Source organism: Lepidochelys olivacea, assembly GCF_965140295.1.
Source record: "Lepidochelys olivacea isolate rLepOli2 genome assembly, chromosome: 1".
NCBI lineage: Eukaryota > Metazoa > Chordata > Testudines > Cheloniidae > Lepidochelys > Lepidochelys olivacea.
Window position 1 is genome coordinate 200,657,572 of NC_140411.1, and position 24,078 is coordinate 200,681,649.

The following is a 24,078-nucleotide window of genomic DNA, read 5'->3' on the forward strand; positions in this document are numbered from 1 at the left end:
TCATCTAGTCCAACCCCCTGTTCAAAGCAGGACCAATCCCCAATTTTTGGCCCAGATCCCAAATGGCCCCCTGAAGGATTGAACTCACAACCCTGGGTTTAGCAGGCCAATGCTCAAACCACTGAGCTATCCCTCCCCACAATCACATTCAATCAATCCTGATCACTAAGAGGTTTTAGATCAAAATGGTGCATTATAGAAAGAATACAGTGTGCATTTACTTGTATGAATCTTACATAAGAATGGCCATACTGGGTTAGACCAATGGTCCATTTAGCCCAGTATCCTGCCTGTCAACCATGGCCATTGCCAGGTGCTTCAGAGGGAATGAACAGAACACTCAGTCAGAAGGTAGGGACAAGATTTAAGGTTTTAAATGCACATTGCTTATTTCTTTCCATTTTGCATTGTTTTATCTTTTAATGGATTGCATAACTTATGTAGCTGCTACTGTTAACATTTAAAATAACAAAAGTTTATCTGTTGACACCAGAGACAGTGCATGATATTTGGAATATGCTCATTCACTATATCATAGTGAGTTTCCTGTGAGGCATCCCTGGGTCACAAAGACTCTAAGAACATCTCCTCCTGCAGTGACCTACAGGAAGTTCTACCCCTCTCCCAAGAGATATTGTTTGGTGTTTCATTTAGGAAGGGAGCGTGCTCGGTATGTTAAAGGTGATTTGCAAAGACAAAAAAGGACTTGTGCTCTATTTTGCTTCGTTATAATGGATAAAGGATTCCCTCTCCCCCCAGTTGTTTTATTTTACATTAGAAATTCGGTCCTATATAGCCTGGAAGGCTTTGGCCTTCTCTACGCTATGACAATGTAGACTAGGGCTGTTGATTAATGAGAGTTAACTCACATGATTAATTCAAAAAATTAGTCATATTTTGTTTTAGCTCAGGCCTTATTTACTGCATACTATTCCAAACCTGCTCTAAAAATGGAATTATTACATTTCTTCATGAGCTTTTCTATGGCCTTAACCTTATAGTACCTGAGTGCTTCACAAACATTAATCATTTTATTTTCAGAACACTGCTGTGGGATGAACAGGGTATTATTCCCTCATTTTACAGATGGGGAGTTGAGGCACAGAGATATTAAGGTAAACAATGTTCACTAATTCTGGGTGCCAAATTTAAGGCACTTAAAATCTATTTTTCAAAGTATTTAACATTGTACAGCAAGAGCTTTTTAAAGAAAAGGTCTCCAGAATTTTTTAACTTGAGCAAAACAACCTATTTTTCCCTAGCCTCATTCTTGGAAACTGCTGAACCGTTTTGGCTGAAACTTTCCAAAGAATATCTTCTGCCTGGCACGGGAAATGTCAGCCCAAACAGTTAAAGTTTGGCAAAGTTATAACCAAGTGAAAAGGGTCTTTAATAATGGAAAGTGTTAGTCCAACTTACTATTAAATGGTGTTACCAGCCACACCTAGAATATGGACTAAAACTGTTTAAGTTAACAGGATCCAAGTCCTGCTGTTGTATCGGACTTTCTAAACTGTGTCTAGTGTATGCAGACTCTAGATTTCATTTGGTACATTTTTTCCAGACCCAGCGATCCCTTTCTCACAGGAAATGTAAGTATAAAGTTTTAGTATTATTCAGCTATGCTTTGTGGGAACACAGACCTGTGAACTATGCCGGACTACATGAAGGGGAAATGTTTCTTAAAGCATCAGTTTTTCTCCTGCAGTCATGAGGAACTTTGTGAGCCAAGGATATTGAGAGTGGTTAGCAGACATGTACAACAAAAATACAGTTGCTGGCCTTTTAAGAAAAATTGTCCACTTAAGTCTAGTCTGTTTTAAGCATGCTGGGCTAAATAGGTGGCCTTTATTTAACGGTTATAAAATCTGTGAGACAATTTTCTTTATGTTTCTTTTTAATTACGTCTGTTATTTGCCCTAGTATTTGAACTGGTGTAACAGATTTCTTTTTCCATATTCAGTATCTTCATTTTTTTCCTGGCGATTGTCTTAAAATTTGTTTTGGAAGAAAGACTGTAATTACTGAAGAGGTCAGGACTGAGTTGGCCATGTGCAAATGTCTCTCAAATCAAAACCAGGAAGAAATACTGCACTTTGCAAACTGTGATGATATTTCATTGACTACTACATAATGTACTGCACAGCATATTCTAAATTTCATCACGATAAAGCCTCTGTCCTGCAGTGGAGATAAAGAGGTTTTAGTGTTCTATTATTCTGTACGGACTATTAAGACAACCCGAAAAAATGACAACTAGGACTCACACCAGGTATTAACTGTTTCACCATTTTGTTAGGAATCATTAGAATTTTTTATATAGAAAATCTTTTGACTTGAAATGGGTTCAACCAGGAAAAAAAAAAAATTCAGGTACACTCAGCTCTGGTGTTTTAATTTCTCTCATACAGCCATGTATTCAAGCCCTTTGGGATAGGGAATGTATTTTCCTATATGTCTGTATGGCACCTAATGCATCTACTGCAATATACATTGCATACAAAAAACATGTTAAAAGAATGCTAAGGTTGCAAAGTGAAGCGCTTAAAAGAGAGGAAATGCCAGAGTTAAGGTTGCCCATGCACGTACCTCTATCGGGAACAGATTCTAGAGGGGAGCGTGTGTGTGAAACTAATTTTGCCATTCCTCTTATCTCCCGTTCCCTCCAGCAGTCCTTGCCTCTGTTCCCTATTCCCTTCTGCCCCACTCCTTACCCTCCTACACTCATGTCGGGCTGGTTCCTCCTTCTCCTCCAATCCGTCTGGACAGACAGTCACCCTGCTCTCACTTCTGATAATTGACTCGAGAGAGAAGCAATGGCACAATTGCAAGGAAAGTCCTGCTCAGCCCTGCGGCCCTGGGATGGCGCATGCTCAGTCACTCTGTGGGGCTGACACTTGTACAGTCTGGTCACACAGAATTCTGTGAACAGCGCACTCACTGCAGATGGAATCTTTAGGAAATTAAGCTGCCAGCTTCTCACAAACCTCAGATGAGTATGTGAGAACGGTGATTTTTCAGAGGTATATAATTTTGGATGCGTTTTCACCGTGAAAGCAAAAGGCACATTCCTGACACCAGTGCAACCACATTTCCAAGTCCAGATTTCAAGTCCTTGCTCCAAAGCATGGACTTGTTAGAGCTTCTCAATGAAACCACTGAAAGGCCTTTTTTTACATGGGGAAAGCAATGTATTTGTCCCTAACCTCATTCTTAAAAATGCCTGAACCATTTTAGCTGAAACTTAGAAAGCAGCCATGGAAAATTTCAGCCTGAATGGCTTAAGTTTGGCAAAGTTATAACCAAGTGAAAAGGGGTCTTTAATAATGGGAAGTGTTAGTCCAACTTACTATTAAATGGTGTTACCAGCCACACCTAGAATATGGACTAAAACTGTTTAACTTAACAGGCTGCAAGTCCTGCTGTTGTATCGGACTTTCTAAACTGTGTCTAGTGTATGCAGACTCTAGATTTCATTTGGTACTCTATTTTTTCCAGACCCAGCGATCCCAGACAACTGACAACAGGGTCTTACAATGGAAAGAGTTAGAAACTTTAAGGGTGTTACTATCTCTGCCTATAATGCAATAGATTAAGCATATAATATAGCAGCTCTGTGTATGAGAAATAAAATAACATCAGTAATAGAATGATTAGCTCTATCCTGTACCCAGCATCTAGCCCAAGCACCTAGACTTAAGTTGGGGAGCAAGGGATCCTTCTCCTATACAATGGAATGATAACGGAGCTGCTCCCCAGCCAGTATTCCAGGCTTAGAACTGGAGGAGCCTCTGCAGTACCTTCCCCTGTATAGGAAGAATTGCTAGTGGATACACTGGCCCTGCCACTCTGAACCTCAAATTCCCTTTGTGTGGCAGCATGCAGAGAGCTGTTGAGGAGCCTGGCTCTATGGCACACAGTACGTTCCCCCTGTTGACTTCCCAGATGCTGCTTTCCCATCCCAGCACAGCAGAAAATCACAGGGCCCATGCCTCCTGTGGAGAAGGGACCAGGATTTTTTCTCAGAATAACATATGTCCAACTTTTAGTACTGGCAGCTGCTGTAGCCTTTAGGAGCGATGATTTCTTCTTCCAATGTGATACAAAGGATGGAGGGAATAATTGGGAGGGAATAATTTAGTCAATGAACTTAAGATTCTTTTTCTGTTTGTGAAGTGCTTGTGAGCAGCTTCCAATTTTGTTGAATGTATTTACTATGTGATATAATTTGTTGAATGTTTTCTGCAAATAATTCCAGTCCCTACCATTTAGACCTGCGTAGGATGGAGAATCTTACTGATATTTATCCAAAATTTTTAAAAAAATCTTTGTTAAAAAAAGGTTGAAAGTGTGCTTCAGTGGAGTTGAGGTAAGAACCCAAAAACAACCTTATACCATCCTTACAAAAATTCAACACCTTTTAAGAAACCCAAATGCTAGAATGTCTGGAAATGAACAGGTTAAGGGACCCTGCCATGAAATCCTTCATTAATCATTATCACCCACCTTGGATGTACATCTCCCACTCAGCATTAACTTTGTCCCTTTGTTTGATTCCATAATGGAAGTGCTCCTTTAAGCCAGGGCGAAGAGGAAGGAGTCTCCTTCTGATGTTAACAGGACAGCGGGAGCTTTAGTCTCTCCTTTCTGTAAGCTCTGGACATACAGTATTATATATTTTTGCTCCCTGATTGGGTGAGCAAAACATTTAGAATCAGGTTTCCAGTGTCAATATTTGCCATTATAAGAACCTAGATAGACTAAATACACAAGTTTACAATTCTCCTGCCACAAATATTCCCTAGTATTTGCTTAAAATTTGCTGTTTCCATTAACTTTCCTGCAGCAAAGTGATTGGCTAGAGTGTCCACAGAAAGAGAACGTAAAAGGAGAGTGAAGAATAGCCTAAGTAAGTAGAGGTTTTTTATTTGTGCCAGTGTATTCAGGTATTTACCCAGCTCTCATAGTTAAGCTCTGTATGTTCTAAAGTGCAGTGTACTGGAATGACCACCATAAGTGGTGCTATAATTTATCAAACAATGCTGGCATAGATAGGAGAGTATAAATACTATAAATCCGATGGAATATGCTTTCATGCTTTCTTGAATGTCTGTTTTTGTCATAAGTATCTGGGAACACAGCTTGGAAAATTCAAATCAAAATTTCCTCTACTTAGTTCATGACAAGGGCAAAATCAAAAGTCATTACAAAGTCCAGTAGGACAGCTTTGTTAATTCCATTTCGGTGACAGGCTTTTTCATTACCTTATCATGCCTGTAACATTCTTGAGTTATGAAATCCTTTTTTACCTCATGAAACATAGTGTCTGGTTCTTGACCTTATTAGTCGTCCTACAGCATGGAACTTATTTTGAACTAAGGTCATATATAGTGTATGTGAATTTACATCTCCTGGAGAACAATGGTGCTGTAAAGTGAAGACTGAAAAGGTATTAATGCCTGGTTCTCACCAAGATTGTAATTTATTCCATTCTTACCTAAACCCTGGATGACTTGCTTGGCATAACTCTCCTAGTACTACTAGGGCTTATTATTGTTAATAATAAAAATAAACAGTGCATGTAAGGCTATTAAACAGTTACTAGCAGCCAAATCTTGATAACTGGGACCATAGTTAATAGGCTTGACATCTGAGCAAGTAGTATAGGCTAAAGCTAATTTTCAGACCGGACCACTGATTTTGGATCTCTCCATTTTTTAAGACCTAAGCTTGAGTCACCTTGGGCATGATCCAGCATGGATTCACCAAGGGAAGGTCATGCCTGACTAATCTAATCGCCTTTTATGATGAGATTACTGGTTCTGTGGATGAAGGGAAAGCAGTGGATGTATTGTTTCTTGACTTTAGCAAAGCTTTTGACACGGTCTCCCACAGTATTCTTGTCAGCAAGTTAAGGAAGTATGGGCTGGATGAATGCACTATAAGGTGGGTAGAAAGCTGGCTAGATTGTCGGGCTCAACGGGTAGTGATCAATGGCTCCATGTCTAGTTGGCAGCCGTTATCAAGTGGAGTGCCCCAAGGGTCGGTCCTGGGGCCGGTTTTGTTCAATATCTTCATAAATGATCTGGAGGATGGTGTGGATTGCACTCTCAGCAAATTTGCGGATGATACTAAACTGGGAGGAGTGGTAGATACGCTGGAGGGGAGGGATAGGATACAGAAGGACCTAGACAAATTGGAGGATTGGGCCAAAAGAAATCTGATGAGGTTCAATAAGGATAAGTGCAGGGTCCTGCACTTAGGACGGAAGAACCCAATGCACCGCTACAGACTAGGGACCGAATGGCTAGGCAGCAGTTCTGCGGAAAAGGACCTAGGGGTGACAGTGGACGAGAAGCTGGATATGAGTCAGCAGTGTGCCCTTGTTGACAAGAAGACAAATGGCATTTTGGGATGTATAAGTAGGGGCATAGCGAGCAGATCGAGGGACGTGATCGTTCCCCTCTATTCGACATTGGTGAGGCCTCATCTGGAGTACTGTGTCCAGTTTTGGGCCCCACACTTCAAGAAGGATGTGGATAAATTGGAGAGAGTCCAGCGAAGGGCAACAAAAATGATTAAGGGTCTGGAACACATGAGTTATGAGGAGAGGCTGAGGGAGCTGGGATTGTTTAGCCTGCAGAAGAGAAGAATGAGGGGGGATTTGATAGCTGCTTTCAACTACCTGAAAGGGGGTTCCAAAGAGGATGGATCTAGACTGTTCTCAATGGTAGCAGATGACAGAACGAGGAGTAATGGTCTCAAGTTGCAGTGGGGGAGGTTTAGATTGGATATTAGGAAAAACTTTTTCACTAAGAGGGTGGTGAAACACTGGAATGCGTTACCTAGGGAGGTGGTAGAATCTCCTTCCTTAGAGGTTTTTAAGGTCAGGCTTGACAAAGCCCTGGCTGGGATGATCTAACTGGGAATTGGTCCTGCTTCGAGCAGGGGGTTGGACTAGATGACCTTCTGGGGTCCCTTCCAACCCTGATATTCTATGATTCTATGACTGTCAGTAGTGCTTGGGACCCCTACCTCCCATTGGCTTCAATGGGACTACTCATATGCTTCAAAGTAGGAATGTGTTTGCTGATTTTGGGCCTGTTCTTTTGTATTACGGCCTCCCAAGTACTTGTACATCACAGCTGTCACTAACTTTGTATCAGTAATTGCCCCTCTCTACCTCCACAGAACAATGTCTCACAAGTAATCTAAACGAATCAATCTAGCTGTGACAATCAGTGTCCAGATACCTCAAGGGGAGAATGGGGGTGGGGGATGGGGTCTCTGAACCCCAAAGAATAAGCAATTGGATGAACTGGTTGTATACAGTTATTGTGCTATAAAATATGTTGAGTAAGGTCTTTTATGAATGCTTGTAATGTTCTAAACTTAATAATCATTATGAGATAGGTATCCAGTCTCTGGTTATGAATTTATGTATTTATCCATAAAACTTCAGGTCCACCTCATAGCAGGTCAGTGAGCGATCAGCCAGGCAGGGGGCACCTCCCAACCAGGTGTTTACCTGAAACCAGCTCCAAGGACTCCTCCATTTTCCAGCCCAGGAAAAGACAATAGTGGAGCATTAAAGTTAATGGAAAGACATTGAGACAAGATGGCATTCCCCCACTCTGAATAACCACGAATCATCATGGAGGGGGAGGGGGCGCTTTTTAAAAAAGGAGGCTTGAAACTGAATTTTTCATCCTGAACCTGAGAGATGGTCTTGAAAGTGGGAGGCTGTCTGTGAATGCTGGATCCCCACTACGGCATGCTGGGAAACTGTTCAGAGGCTAATAGGTAACTTGTATTAGACAAAAAGAAAAGGAGTACTTGTGGCACCTTAGAGACTAACAAATTTATTTGAGCATAAGCTTTCGTGAGCTACAGCTCACTTCATCGGATGCATTCAGTGGAAAATACAGCGGGGAGATTTATATACATAGAGAACATGAAAAATGGATGTTACCATACACACTGTAACAAGAGAGTGATCACTTAAGGTGAGCTATTACCAGCAGGAGAGCGGGGGGGCAGTGCGCGAACCTTTTGTAGTGATAATCAAGGTGGGCCATTTCTATCACTACAAAAGGTTCCCCTCCTCTCCTCCCTTCCCCCCCCTCTCCTGCTGCTAATAGCTCACCTTGAGTGATCACTCTCTTGTTACAGTGTGTATGATAACACCCATTGTTTCATGTTCTCTGTATATAAATTGCCCCACTGTATTTTCCACTGAATGCATCCAATGAAGTGAGCTGTAGCTATATGCTCAAATAAATTGGTTAGTCTCTAAGGTGCCACAAGTACTCCTTTTCTTTTTGTGAATACAGACTAACACGGCTGCTACTCTGAAACCTTGTATTAGACAAAGCCTGAGTGTTTGGCAAACACCTAATATGGAAACGTAAAGCCTGAGGAAGCGTCTTTCTGTTTGTTTTTCTGTGTAACTTGTCTGTGCTTGCTTCCCTTCCTATTTTATCTTTGAATCAGTGGTTTTTCTATTAAATAAACTTTTTCTTTATTTTTGCCCCAAGCAGGTCTCTGTTGTGCAAACTGTGTGGAGTGTATATCCCCAACTGAACTGATACCTGGGGGCTGATTTCATGCCTTTGGGGCTGATGACCCAGAGGAGAAAAGTCCGAGTGCCCAATAGTTAAGAACTTGTGAAGGACAGATTTGGGGAGTCTCAGGACTGGAAGGACTGAAAACCTTTATGAACCAGCACCCGCAGGATTGGGACAAGTACTTACCTCACCTGCTGTTTGCGTACAGGGAGGTGCCCCAGGAGTCTACCGGATTTTCACCTTTCGAACTGTTATATGGAAGGAGGGTGAGGGGCCCCCTGGACCTGATGAGTGACGAGTGGGAAGGGAAGGCCACTCCCAATGGAGAGTCAGTGGTGGAGTATGTCCTGATCTTCCGAGAGAGACTGGCTGAACTCATGGGCCTGGCCAGGGAGAATCTGGCCAGAGCCCAGAGGAAGCAGAAGGTCTGGTATGACTGCATGGCACGAGCCCGTGCTTACGCCACCGGGGATCAGGTGATGGTTCTCATCCCTGTGAGAAAGAACAAACTACAGGCTGCCTGGGAGGGCCCTTTCAAGGTTGTCAAGCAGCTCAATGAGGTAAACTATGTGGTGGAGCTGTCGAACCGGGCGCACCACCACCGGGTGTACCATGTGAATATGATGAAGCCATATTATGCCAGGGGGAATGTGGTGTTGGCCGTGTGTGGACAGTGGCAGGATCAGGGAGATGACCCTTTAGTAGATCTATTCCCTGGGACCAGAGCTGGTTCCCCCCTGGAAACAATTCCCCTCTCGGATCAGCTAACCCCTGCCTAGCAAGCTGAGGTCAGGGGTGTGCTGCATCCGTACCGACAGCTGTTTTCCAACCAGCCTGGACGCACTAATCTGACTGTCCACCGGGTGCAGACAGGGTCGCACCCACCGATAAGATGCTCCCCCTTCCGAGTCACAGGGAAAACTGCTCAGGACCTGGAAAGAGAGGTCCAGGACATGCTGGCTTTGGGGGTGATCCAGCCATCGGCCAGCCCTTGGGCCTCGCCGGTGCTGCTGTTCCCCAAAAAGGATGGGTCGGTCTGGTTCTGTGTGGACTATCGGAAGCTCAGTGCCATCACTGTATCTGATGCCTACCCCATGCCCAGGCCGGACGAGCTCCTAGAGAAGCTGGGAGGAGCTCAGTACCTTACCACCATGGACCTTACAAAGGGCTACTGGCAAGTGCCGCTGGATGCAGATGCCCGGCTGAAATCAGCCTTTATCACCCCTCTGGGGGTCTATGAGTTCCTGACCCTGCCTCCTCAAGGGAGCGCCGGCCACCTTCCAGCGCCTAGTGGACCAGCTCCTGAGGGGGATGGAAAGTTTTGCCGTGGCGTATATTGATGACATCTGTGTCTTTAGCCAGACCTGGGAGGACCACGTGTCCCAGGTTAGACAAGTGCTGGACCGACTCCAGGGGGCTGGGCTGACTGTAAAAGCGGAGAAGTGCAAGCATGGCCTAACTTGATTATCATACACACTGTAAGGAGAGTGATCACTTTAGATAAGCTATTACCAGCAGGAGAGTGGGGTGGGGGGAGAGAAAACCTTTTGTAGTGGTAAACACCCATTTTTTTCATGCTTTGTGTGTATAAAAGATCTTCTATACTTTCCACAGTATGCATCCGATGAAGTGAGCTGTAGCTCACAAAAGCTTATGCTCAAATAAATTGGTTAGTCTCTAAGGTGCCACAAGTACTCCTTTTCTTTTTGTGAATACAGACAAACACAGCTGTTACTCTGAAACCTATAACGTGAAGATGTACAAACAGGTCCTTGCTGATCAGATTGACTTCATGAAAGGCACAAACTCATTCAGTGATATTATAAGTCACTTAATTTAGTGCATCTGGTACATAAATCTCCACTGTATCCCTCTCTGTGAATGTTGAAAAGGGGATATGAAAGGTGGATTGGGAGTTTCTGCTGTTAACATTTGAGCCCCATGGCCCTGAATAGCCTTTTATAACAAGCGTGTAATTTGTATTCTGTGCTCTGATCTCTTCACTTTAGCAGTTACAAATTCTTGCATTTCTGAATGGTTTTATCTGGAGAGAGAAACACAGCACTGATGCCCATCCAGAGCTGGCCTTACCATGAGGCGAACTGAGGTGACCGCCTCAGGTGCCAAACTGTGGGGGGGTGCTAGTAGGACCCAGAGTGTAGAAAATTGTTAATAAAAACACATCTACACTCCACAATGACACAGGAGAGGCTGGTCGGCCTTGCAACCATCTCAATAGAGCATGAGCTGGCCCAGACTGTAGACCTTCAGTAGGAAGCAGTTCAAATCTTTGCAACCAAGAAGGCACAGAAAGCACCACTTTGATTATTCAAACAGATAAAAATGCCAGTGTTTACTATGCAGACAAGAAAAGTTATATTTGCTGTTCAGGCGTTTGAAAGTTAAGTGTTACTTAAAATTTTTGAACGAGGCATTTTAAATTGTTAGTTCTCCTTTATTGGGGTAGTTAGCAAAGCAGTACCATGAGAGGAGTAGAACAGGAAGAAGGCAGAATTGAGACCTTTCAAAGTTTTGACCCAAGTGAGGGGGCATGGAGGCATCATTTGAGCTCCCCATCCCAGGTACCAAAATGTTGTGGGCTGACCCTGTGCCCATCATCCCCTTTGTTCATCTGCTATTGAATCCTTGCCAGTGGTCATTCATAATGTGGAATGTCATCAGTCATATGGAAGGAATATATAGATGTTTTTTCTTATGTTTCAGAACTTGATCTGTCAACTCAGCCCTTGCTGAAACTAGAGAGGGCCCAGCTACGATGTTTGAATCTAGATCCCAGGTCCCTCTGTGCTTGAGGAAATTTGGAATTATCAGCCCAGCATCTATCCATTTTTTCAGAAATGGGATTGAATTGTGAGGGTTAGAACTGGACTTCCTCAAAGTGAAAGGGGTTTCAGACTCATTACTAGCTGAAAGACGTGGAACTTTATCCATTATTGTCAGGATTCCAAATTAACCATGGTATCAGAGAGGTCAGAGGCCACGGTCATTAAATATATCAGCAAATTTAACTCAGTGTACATAGTCTCCAAATAACTTTATATATTTACCCTCACATAATCTCTGTGAATTAGGTCAGTATTATTGTCCCCATTTTACTGATGGAGAAATGGGGGGTGGGGGGGAAAGAGAGAGAGAGAGAGATTAAGTGACTTCCCCAAGGACACAGAAGGAGACAGTGGCAGAACGAGGATTAGAACTCAGGAGTTTCTGGCTCTTAGTCATACAGTCAGCGCCCTGGGTCATGCTGCTACCAATTTCATGCTTCTGCCTTCTTCAAGCCTGTCTCTGTCATCTTCCCCTTCTTCAGGAGAAAGCCTATTGTGCCTGACTCAAGTGCTCCAGGAGCTTACTCTGTCTGTATCTATTTATATTTGTTTGTATATCATACTCATCACCTTGGAGCACCTGCAAGTATTTTGGTGTGTAGGTGATTGGCAAGTTTTATCAGACAGTATGAAGGGCATTAAAATTATATATAGATTGTATGCAACCAAATTGTGCACAGTTCCTCCTTTGGTATCTAAAGTGCATTTATCCAATCTAGTAGCATGGGCCTCAGGAATACTCTTGAGGATTTTAGCTGATGACGCTAACGTTGCTACAACTAGATTGATTCACCTAGCCTGATCTAGCCAATATGTGGGACCTTGCAAACTATGGTTTGTCTGTCTAGTCAACGTACCCTAGTTTGTCTAATGTCCTTAAAGATAGCATGGAGAAGAACAATAAAATATTGCCTAACCCTTCTAATGTCCTTCTGCAGGCCCACCAACAGCAATTCCAGGCCCCAGGGCCAGGGCCGTCCCAGGGTGGGAGGGGCAGAGCAGAAGTGATGGATCCGTCACTTCTGGGACCACCCATCACTTTTGGAATCAAGCGTGCTGGGCAATCGTGCCGGCCCGCGGCGCCTCCCAAAATGTGGAGGGGCCCAGAGTGGTCACATGCACCTAGGAGCCCTGCAGCCTGCTTGGGCAATTTAAAAGGTCTCGGGGCTACCGCAGCAACAGCAGTGGAGGCCAGAAGACCCTGCATCCTTTTAAATCACCTGGGCCCCTGGACAATTGCCCCCTTTGCCGCCAAGCCTGTCCTTCTGGCTTCAGCCATACAACAGATACCACTGGAGGAGGAGAACAAGATCACGTTTATCCTTCAGCCTGCAGATACCTCAGAGGCATGCTCAACTCCTGATCTCCTATGTGGACTCCTCACACTTATCCCAATCCCAGACTGCACAACTTTTTTGAGATGACAGATAAAGTGTTGCAGTAGATTACTTTCCATTTAGGGAGAATGATAAAGTGCCAACACACCAATCTACTCTCACCATCTCTACTACAGGAGAATAGGAATGTTCATGAGGAGACTGTTTCAGCAATTTATCAATGCAGAGGCAGAAAACATGAATGTTCATACAACCATCTGATACTCATTTGCAACCCTCCTGGAGAATTTTGCTGAGTGAACAATGGAAAACATCAATCAGGCAAACACTCTACTGTGCTGGGAGTCACCTTTCACAGGGTGTGTCTACACGGCAGCTGGGAGGGTGCTTCCCAGGCTGGGAAGCCACACATGTGCTAGTTCCACTTGAGCAAGCACACTAAAAGTAGCAGTGTGGCTGTTGCCGCATGGGTCATTGCTCAGGCTAGCCACCAAACTACACAAACCAGGGGTCGGGTAGGACTCTATTTGGGTGGCTAGCACAAGCCACTGCCATGCCACAATGTCCACACTGCTATTGTTGGCACTCTAGTTCAAGCAGAGCTAAGCACATCTGTCTATCTGCAGAGGAAATCACCTGTCAGCTGCTTTGTAGATGTACCCTAAAGTAAGGAAGAATTGGCTCTGATTCAGAGGGTTTCATCCATCTTCTTTTACTTCCACACCCTCACTTCAGCTGTGGTTCTCTTCGTTCAGATAGCCACCAGCATGCAGAAGGCCATACAACGCTCTCCCCTGCTTCCCCTGTCCCTCTGATATCACCACTCCCTGCGACTACAGACTCAGAAAGCAAACCATGCCTTTGCTATTAATTTTATGTGTAAAATGCTCAGATACTATAGTAATGGGCAGCAGTATAAAACCCTAAGATAGAAAAAACATACATATCCTACTCCTAGGGGAATTCTGTGCCACTGAGCATGTGCAGAATTCATGTCCTCGGCAGATATTTTTTTCGTCGCAAAAAATACATTCTTCCAGAGAGGTGTTTCAGTTATGCCTTTCTCCCAACAGGGGCTGTTGTGGAGCCAGAACAGATGGCAGCTGCTCACTGCCCAGAGGAGCCAATGGGGAGGAGGAGAGGCTGCATTCCTCACAGAACTCTGCCCGTGGGGCCAGGTGAGGAGGCATGCAATATGGCAGGGACAGAGAGTGGGGCATATGGTGCTGCTGGGGTGTCACACGGACTAGTGTTCAGAAGGGCTAGTGGGGGGACAGACTGGGGCAGGGGCTGAATGGTGTTGCAGGGACACATGGGGACAGAGGGAGGAGGGTTGGCTGAGTGGGGGTGCAGAGGGTGCAGGGGGATGGGTCAGACTTGCCTGACTGAATGGGAGAGGCTGAGTGGGGGTGCAGAGGGTGCAGGGGGATGGGTCAGACTTGCCTGACTGAATGGGAGAGGCTAAGGGTCAGCCAGGTCTGCTTGGGGGAGGCTCCCCTATTCCTTAACAATCCCTCCCCTCCACAAAAAAATACCCTGTTCCATACTTCTATCCACACCCAACAAACCTCCAGGTTCCCTCCCAGATTCCTTCCCAGCAATTACGTCCCTCTCCCTCAGCTCCTCCATTACTCCTGACTCCTCCAAGCCTTTTCACTGCTTCTGAGAGGTGCGGGAAATATGGTTCTGTATTGTAGTTTAAATGGATTATTGCTCATAGTTCTGTATTAATATGCCTACTAAGGAATCTATTTCTCAAAAAACATTTCCTGGATCTTCTTTGTTGTTCATATTGTTATAGACATACTTGCTGACAGGTATTTTGAAATAAATTACCAAAATAATTAAAACTGGCATGATTATATTGTGTTATTTTGACAAATAAAATATGCAGAATTTTGTAGAATTTTAAAATAGTATGTTCAGAATTTTAATTTTTTTGGCCCAGAATTCCCCCAGGAGTAATACCCTGGTTCCATAAGTCACTCAAGAGCACAACTTCCCCAACAGAGCCATTTTCCAAGCTCATCTGCATCCAATGAGACACCTGTCTCTTTCTTTTTTAGGTTTCTACCTCCTTCATTAATCCATCATTTCAGCCCAGCCTGTACCACTGCTCCCACAACATGTTGATTAAAATTTGTCAGGGATTGATTCTTTCCCTGACAATCCTTCTGTAGAGAGGTTAGCCGGGGCTCATCTCTCTCTGGGGCAGTGGGGAGACACACTGCCTCATTAAATTCGGGAAGAGGTCTTGTGGGGAATTAGTCCAGCTGTGGGAGTCTTCCTCTGTGGCCTTTGTGAGGGTAGAAATAAACACAGTAAGCCCAGGCCCTAGGTAAAGGCGGGACAATGGTGAGTCAGGCACTCAGGCAGGGGCTGAGCAACAACAGTATATAAACAGTAAACTGAAGGGCCTGGGAGTGGGGGAGACTGCCACCCACAAGTTGGGTGGCAACGGGGACGCAGGCCCTCCTACTCCACTGTGTCCCAGCCCAGGACCCTAGCAGCGGCAGAAGACCCGCTGCTGCGTCAGTGGGGATCCTGGCCGCAACCCACCCTACGTGGATACTGGTAGTGCTGCAGCCAGACTAGGGTTGGCTGGCCCCAGGCTACTTCCAGACTCCCCCTCTTGAGGTACATGGGTCAGGGTGGTGTCCTCGGGGGGTGGGGGTGGGGTCCAACACCATGGGTTCGTCAGCATAGCTGGCGAGGGGTAGGCTCAGCAACTCCTCCTGGTAGCTGGCGTGAGGCAGGTCGGGCCAGTCCTTGGGTTTACCGCCGGCCACTGGGGTTTCCCAATCGCGAGCTAGGCCGGAGGCGTCTGGCCTTCCTGGTGGCTGCCCTCCCAGTGAGCTCTGGGGTCTGGCCTTTATACTTCCTGTGCCACGCCTGACCCTCTGGGGGGCGGACTCCAAACTCCCTGGCTCCACCCAGACTCGTCTCTCTCCGAGGCGGTGAGGAACCATACAGTCTCACTACATCTTCCAAGTCCTGATCCTGCAACCATTGAAGTCACTGGCAAAAATCTCTGACTTCAATGACTACAGACTCAGTGAATGTGGTGCTCCATCCACCAAACAGCTACAGCAAACACAGAGTCATGGAGTTGGTATCTGTGACATTGGTTAGTTATTTTTTTCATCATGTTAAAAGAATATAGCAACAAAAGGATTGTAACTGTATCATGCTGTACGTGTCTCCAGCACTATTTTCTGAGTCTTACATGCAGCACTTGGCCGCTTCGATTTTCTTTCTTTCGGATTCAGCTCTACTTGCCAACAACCACTTACAAAAAATCAATTCCCCGGGCCAAATGAAAAGTACATCCTGATATGGCATCCAGTTGAGAATTTGAATAGGATGCAGTACACCCTACCAGCATTCTCTTCTTCCTCCAACTCATCAGCTGACCAAGTTTCCTTTCTCTCAACATCTCAGAGACTTCAAATCAGCGCTTTCTTGATAGGGTAAACCTGCTCCAGGACCATAAAACTTTGTTTGGGTAACCATTTGTTTATATCTGTAGGTTGCACTGGTATCACAGAGCAAGATAGATAGATAGATAGATAGATGCTATAGTAATTTATAGAAATAAATATAGCTATGATAGATTAATGGAATCAGTCTGAATAAAATAAGAACCAGCCTGAACATCAGTCTAAAATTTGTAACAAGCTTAATCTTTTTCGAGGTATGAAATTATGAGGAGACTGCACCATTCTGGTTCTTTCATGTGGCTCTGGCTGTTTCTTTCTTTTTCCCCTCTCCTCATGTTCAGATAATGTCACACCCTAGTATTCCCCACTACAATTTGTTCTCTCTAGTGACAAACCTCGCCCACTTCCTTCTCCAACCTTCTTCCCATTAAGACTGAATTCAGGAACCCTCAAAGGGAGCAGGTTTGAGATGTATCTACAACCTCTGTTAGGGCTACCAGTACATGACTCAGTCCTTACTATTATAATCTGTATATTCAAACTATTATTTTGCAAATGTCAACAACCTTTGCTTAATGAGGGCAGATACGAATACCACCATGTACTCTCATTTAGAACCAGAATCCTCTAGCTCAGTGGTTCTCAAACTGTGGGTTGCGACCCCATTTTACTCCTGGGTGCTCAGTAATGCCGCATGGTATAGTTCAAAATAACCATGTCTCTAGGATTATAACTTAATCCCCAGGCTTCAAATTGGCAATTCTAATATTAGGATTAAAGGGAAATTTCTGGGGCTACAATAGACACCTCTGATAGCTTCTTGCTACGTCAGTCACCAAAGGGTGAGACCATTACATGACAGAGATAAGTAACAATGATTCCCAATAATCACACTTTAAGAGGGTCCCCTCCTCTTCATGGGGTGAAATCCTGGCCTACTGAAGTTGATGAGACTTTTGTCAATAACTAGAATTAACAACCTAATCTTCAAAGGAATTTGTGATGACAAGAGCCAGAGAGAGGCAAAAGAATACTACTACTTTTTGGTTGGAAAACACCAAGCACATGTTGGGCAATATGAACAATGATGCCAAAGGGTAAGTGATAATGAGAAAAAATAATCCACGTGTAACTTGTTAAACTGAATAAGCAGCAACCTGGTGGAGCTGGATCTTTAGCACTCATTTCAGTAGAAGCCATCAGCATTTTTTGTTTTTTCTTTTATATATTAATGAAAAACTAAATTAAGTTGCTTAAAATTTTCACAGAAATTAGACTACTAGCTTAATATTACTGACTCCATGACCCAGCACTGGTCAGTGCCTCAGGAGCTGTGACAACAAAATCCGCCACAAATCCTCACAAACTCTGAGGGAATCAAACAATCACAATGACCTGAATAGGAGTCCTTTTTACTTTAAGCTAATTCTTTGAGTTGCTCCTTTTCTCCCTTATCTCCAGCAAACCAGAGAAAATGACTGAGACTATTATTCAAACAGAAAGGCAAACATGACAAGAAATGAGACAATTAGTAATAATAATACCTTGCTCCTATCTAGTGCTTTTCATCAGTAGATCTCCAAGTGGTTTACAAAGGAGGTGAGTGTCACTATCCCCATTTTACAGCAGACGAAACTGAGGCACAGAGAGGTGTAGTGACTTTCCCAAGGTCACCCAGAAGGTTAGAGGCAAAGCTGGGAATAGCACCCAAGTCTCCTGGTGTGTTTACATCTCTGTAATATTTTTGCAAGTATTTCTCAAGCATTTTGCAGTGAGGCTGTAAATGATCATTTTGCACATCCACAGCTAGTAGGTTAGAGCGTTGAAAAGAATTTTTGCAGATAAAGAAAACTGGTATATGCACATACACATATGTATATTAAATATATATATATATTTAATATATAATATATATATTTATATACACAGATGAAAACTGTCATGATTTGCTGGTGCAAGGGTCATGCTATTACACCATGGGGAGGGTGGGGGTGAGAATGAAGCTTGTAAATGACTGTCTAGGAAGAAAAGACAGCTCAAGGTCAGTGGGAGAGATGTAAAATGCTGGAGAATGTTACTGTGTACTTAAAGTTCTCTCAACAGGATCAGTAGACCCAACACTGACACCCCCTTTTACACCCAACACCACCTCCAAAAGAGGAAACTAATACAATTATTGAAAAAAATCTAAACAAAAAATCCTACTGCAAGAAGAATTTTGACTCTCAAAGTGCCAGGAGCACCACAAAGTCCAGTAGGGACTTTGCTATTGATGTTGATGTGACATACAAGACTATAGCAGAGATCAAACAAGAACTAGATAAGCTCATGGAGGATAGGTCCATAAATGGCTATTAGCCAATAGCCAGGAAGGGCAGGGATGGTGTCCCTAGCCTCTGTTTGCCAGAAGCTGGGAATGGGCGACAGGGGATGGATCACTTGATGATGACCTGTTCTGTTCATTCCCTCTAGGGCACCTGGCATTGGCCACTGTCAGAAGACAGGATACTGGGCTAGATGGGCCTTTGGTCTGACCCAGTAAGGCCATTCTTATGACATGGAAGATGTTCAGATACTACAGAGACAGGCAGCAGAATAAAATCCTAAAACAGACAGATAGATAGATAGATAGTAGCACCGAGTGTGAGAGCTGTGGAGAAGGATGGAAATTATTCAATATTAAATCTTACCAGATTGGTTCATCAGCGTCGGAGCTTTTTTTTTTGGAGCTTCAGTAGTTCACAAAGTTCACTCAGAACCTCTCATAGTAGGTGTGTGTGGGAGCATCAGATCAAAATCATAGCTACACCAGCTAAAAATACAAAATAAAATAAAAAGCTAAAAACAGTGCTTCAGCAGTTGTAGCTAAACTGGGTTCTACCGTGATTTGATCAGCCAGTGCGAATGGGGCAAAGTAAAAATCTTAATACAGCCAAAATAAGTATTCACTGCAAATGACATATTTGACAAATGTAACATTTTTTTCTGTTCACAAATTATATAAATCTCTAGTTCCATGGACTTGCTCGTCATTGAAAATTATTCCATGAATGGTTTAAGCAAACAAATTTAAGCCTATGAACTGGTCACAAACTATTTGCTGCGACTATTGTTTTGCATAGTCATCATGCATAAGCATTCACACTGTGATTAGTTATCTCTGTCACATGCTTTAATTTCTACTTCCTGAGTGGATGATTCTCTCAAAAATGCAAAGAGCTGTCAGGATAGCAACGTGAATACTTTTGGTGTGAATATTAGTACAAATATATATTCATGAGAGCATCCATTCATTCATTCAGCCAACATTCTTGCAAAATTACTCCCTTGTCTGAATGTTGGCAGAAAATGAATACATGGGGTCATGAATCCTGGAGTGAAATTCTGAATTTTGTTGCAGCAAATATTCAATATGGCTGGTTTTGTGCACAATTTTCCCATTTCTAGGTTTAATTTTGTTTTGTTCCATCTTCTCTGGTTGGCCAAACCATATTAAAATCTCATTTCCCAAACTATTTACGCACTATCTAACCTCCATCCTTCTCTAAATGTTACCACTGAGAGTTCCTGAGAAACTTGTTGGTAACAAAGTCCACAAATACATGCTTCTGCAGACAGATATTGCCCTATGACTTTGGGCTGCCTCATCTTCCCACAATGTAACTCACAGGAATAGTTGCTAAGTAAGACAAGAATAGCTGCTAAGAAAGAAGAATTTACAGTCTTATTTATTTATTTATGTATTTATTTGCTTAATGGTGTAGCAAAGTGACACTTGCATGAGCAGAACATTATACGTTTCACATTTATGTAAAACCCAGTTTTCTTTATTTGTAAAGCTCTCTATATAGTTACGGGTGTTTAACTTCCTCTGAGAGTCCTCCAGGGAAAAATAAACTATTCCCTTATTAAAAAAATAGTACAGTATTCTACTGTAATGTTACAAATCATTACAAGTGTCAAGAGCAATATTTCAATGGTCTGGATTATGTAAAATATACCAGTTTCCACGGTATGCATCTGATGAAGTGAGCTGTAGCTCACGAAAGCTCATGCTCAAATAAATTGGTTAGTCTCTAAGGTGCCACAAGTACTCCTTTTCTTTTTGTAAAATATTATAATTTGTTACAGCAGGCTGGCAGGATCTAGGATTCTACGCAGGAACTCTGTGCTACTGCAAGTTACCCTAAACTCAGATATTTGCACCATGCACATAGCTGCAGAATAATTATTACTGACTCATGCAGGGAAATGGATCTTGTTAGCTCCAACCAGGATACCTTTATCATCTTTTTAGAGTCAGAGGGAACTAGGGGCTGCAACAGATGAGGTCCTGAAGAGAAGCCCTAGGAATAGCAAAATTTGGCGGGTGGAAATTGGGCTGAGGTTTGTATTTTGGTGATGTTATTTGAGTTACCAGTAAAGCCTTCCCTCCTGCATGCATAAACTGTATTTGGAACAAGGTGGGAACTCGATCTCCAAACTAAGAATAACAAGAATGTTTTAGTTTTCAAGCAACACTAAAATGAGTTTATTTATATACCTGAATACTAATTTAAGAGAAAGAGTGGATTTCCCACTTAAAAAATTTAATGCTTTTAAAATGATAAGAAAAATGTTGATCCGCTCAGTAACCAAGACTGAATGTCCCGCTGGACTTTTCAAAGGCTCTCTTTTCTTTAAGTTTAATTATATAGGATCACAGGTTATAAATCATCATTAATTTGACAGCCTGGCTTTTTACAGCTCTAGTTTAATAATTTGGCCTGTTGTATCTGACACAGGAGTTAAAATAAATTACAGCAAAGCTCCAGATTCAAACAAATCCCCTCAAGGTTGTTAAATCTTAGCATATTTTAAAAAATGTGCTTACCAACTTTAAAAGGTCAGTTGACTTGACTTCCCCTCTAATTGTTTCCTCTAGAGTATAGTTTGTTCACACTATTTGCCTAAGTATTGGCAGGGTAAAATTTAAATATTTAATGCTTATAAACTTATTAAGCTTTTGTGAAGGGCAAATAATTTTCATGTTTTAGGACTGAAACTTAGTGAAGAGTTCAGGGGAGAAAATCAAAGTGAGCTCACTATGGCTTATTCATGACTGCAAAAGTAAACCTGAATGTTGCCACTTCATATTTGGCTTCCTCCCGATGGCAGCTTCTATATTCTGCAATGCAGTCTCTCATCTACATTCTCCTTTCCCCACTGAATGCCACACCCTTGCTCATCAGCACTTAGATACCCTCTGTTTTGGAACAGACTTGTTCTCCAGCTCTCCTGCTAAACTAGCTCCAACCTCCTGCCACCCAGCTGCTCTTACCTATTCCTCTTATTGGCTCCAAAAATTTAATCTGAGAAATGAAAAACTCCTGACCTGATTCTCCCTCTGAGTTGATTCCCACTTATCTAGAGTGTCTCTTCTCCAGAAACGATGTTTTCCTGGCCCCATTTCCTTTTTTCCAGGTTCCTGATATTTAACTCCACATACCCTGCCAGCACAGATGAGGCCATATAGAATAGAATTTGCAGCTATCAGATCTATCAAGTAACCAAGCAGTTCAGCGAACTTCCTCTCTCACCAAGTTGATCCTATCCTCTGCAGATCCCCTATCTTGAATTACTTGTCTCTCAAGCTCAGACACTGTTCCAGCTGAAGTCACCTTACTGCCTAAGCTCCTTGTGGTTTTCAGTGCTTCTTCCCTGTAGCAGCAATCCTATCAACTCCTGTTTCAGATGATGGCGAGGCTAGGAAATACGAAAAGATTAAGTATCGGGGTGTATGAAAAGTGAAAAGCAGCATACAACATGTGTAAAGAAGGAAAGAGGAGTCCAGAAATGAAGATGCGGACTTAAGAGATGCAGGATGAATGGAAGACAGTGAAAATTAGGAGACTAAAGATGGAAGGATAGGAGACAAAAAGGATGTTTTCCTAGCTTGATGATTATGTTGGTTTGGGTCCCCCAATATTTCTTCTGCTCTAAGTCACTGTGCTCCTTCCAGCACCTCAGAATGACAGATCACAGGGATAGATCTAAGAAAATCAGCGGGGCATTTCTCAAGCTACCCAATCACTGGTGATTTAAATAACCAAATACTAGCCAGATGTTAAAGAACACGGGGATTAATTTTTTATCCTTACATCTACTTCTAGAAACCTGGAAGAGTGGCCAAATTCCAGCAGAGAGAAATCTGCACAATGCTTGAGGGAGATTTGGATATTGCTCTTACCTGCTTTATTGCGTTTGACTCTGCCCATCCTTCCTCCTTTTCTCACCTCCCTCTAACTCTACTGATGGCATAGAAGTGCCCATCTCCAAACCACCACCCTGCTTCTCTCTCCCACATCAGTAATATCTGCTCTCCCCAGAGTTTGTAAAGCCAAGCCCTAACCAGAGAAATGGTAGCACGTAGTTCAGAATGAGGAACAGTCACCTGAGCAACACTCGGTGCCTCACTCCCTCTGACCGTGTTTTAATAGGGAGGAAGAGGTACAGACTGCTACAGAAGCACAGAGAGGCCCATGCAGGGAGTTGAGGTGGGTTGGAGAGGGGACAGGTTGCCAAGGAGTCAGATAAAGCTGGTAAAAGAGCAGGACATTAATCCCCAATGCCAGACAATCTTACTTCTGTTGAGACACTTCTCTTAAATTACAAATTAGAAGAAGATTGCTTGGTCTCATTCTAGTCTCCCAGTGGATATTTGTTTAACTCAGACAACTGCCACATGGCGAAGATTTCCATTCTCTGCTCAGGAGCAGAATAGCACATTGTTGCAGGCAGGGATTGAGGAGGACTGGCGGGGGTGCTGGAACAATTAGTATAGTGGGGGTGCTGAGAGCCATTGAACCAAACTTTAAAATCTGTATATAATGGAAACCACTTCAAGGCAGGGGGTGAGGCAATACCCACAGCACCCATGACGGCTGGAAGAGAAGAGTGAAGTACCTGCCTGGATGAAGCTACTGTTGTTATCCTTACACTTCCAGAAGCACTAAAGTGCAGTCAGCATTGAAAAAAATATAAGAGTAATAATGGAGGTTGTGTGCGTGACTCGCATGTTTAGTGACTCCTGTAAGGTCAGATGACAACCTGAAGCATGTGTGACAAAGTTTCTGCTCTACCTTGGTGGGTCTTGCGTTTATTGGCGGATTTACTTGCCTTGGAGCTTCACGGCAGCCCTCAGCTTGGCCGTTTTTCTGAATTCACAGTCCAGGTTGACTCCTCCTGTGTCTGACCAGGAGTTGGGAGGATTTGGAGGGAACCCGGGCCTGCCCTCTACTCCAGTTCCAGCCCAGGGCCCTGTGGAATACAGCTGTCTAGAGTGCCTCCTGGAACAGCTGTGTGACAGCTACAACTCCCTGGGCTACTTCCCCATGGCCTCCTCCCAACACCTTCTTTATCCTCCCCATAGGACCTTCCTCCTGGTGTCTGATAATGCTTGTACACCTCAGTCCTCCAACAGTCCGTGTTCTCACTCCTAGTGCCTCTTGCTCCCAGCTCCTCACACGCACACCACAAACTGAAGTGAGTTCCTTTTTAAAACCCACGTGCCCTGATTAGCCTGCCTTAATTGAGTCTAGCAGCTTCTTGATTGGCTGCAGGTGTTCTAATCAGCCTGTCTTAATTGTCTCCAGAAGGTTCCTGATTGTTCTGGAACCTTCCCTGTTACCTTACTCAGGGAAAAGGGACCTACTTAGAAGGCTGATATATTAGCCCCAGGCTATTACTCTCCTATAGCCATCTGGCCCGACCCTGTCGCACATGATATTTGAATATTCTGACCAGCAACCGATGGCCATAAAACTCTCTAGACCTCTCTTAAACATAACTATATTCTCTTTTACTGATCTCTTGTGGCGATGAAAAATGTACGTAATGTACATACATT

At 43.4% G+C, this 24,078-nt stretch overlaps 1 long non-coding RNA gene across 1 annotated transcript in view; it reads right to left on the minus strand.

The window, feature by feature from the left end:
• The window catches only part of LOC311515245, a 60,143-nt gene extending 55,511 nt beyond the window's left edge, over positions 1–4,632 (minus strand). Inside the window, exon 1 of the long non-coding RNA XR_014710089.1 lies at positions 4,507–4,632. This is a non-coding gene — a long non-coding RNA (uncharacterized lncRNA). The remainder of the gene's footprint in view (positions 1–4,506) is intronic.
• Between the last annotated feature and the right edge of the window lie 19,446 nt (positions 4,633–24,078).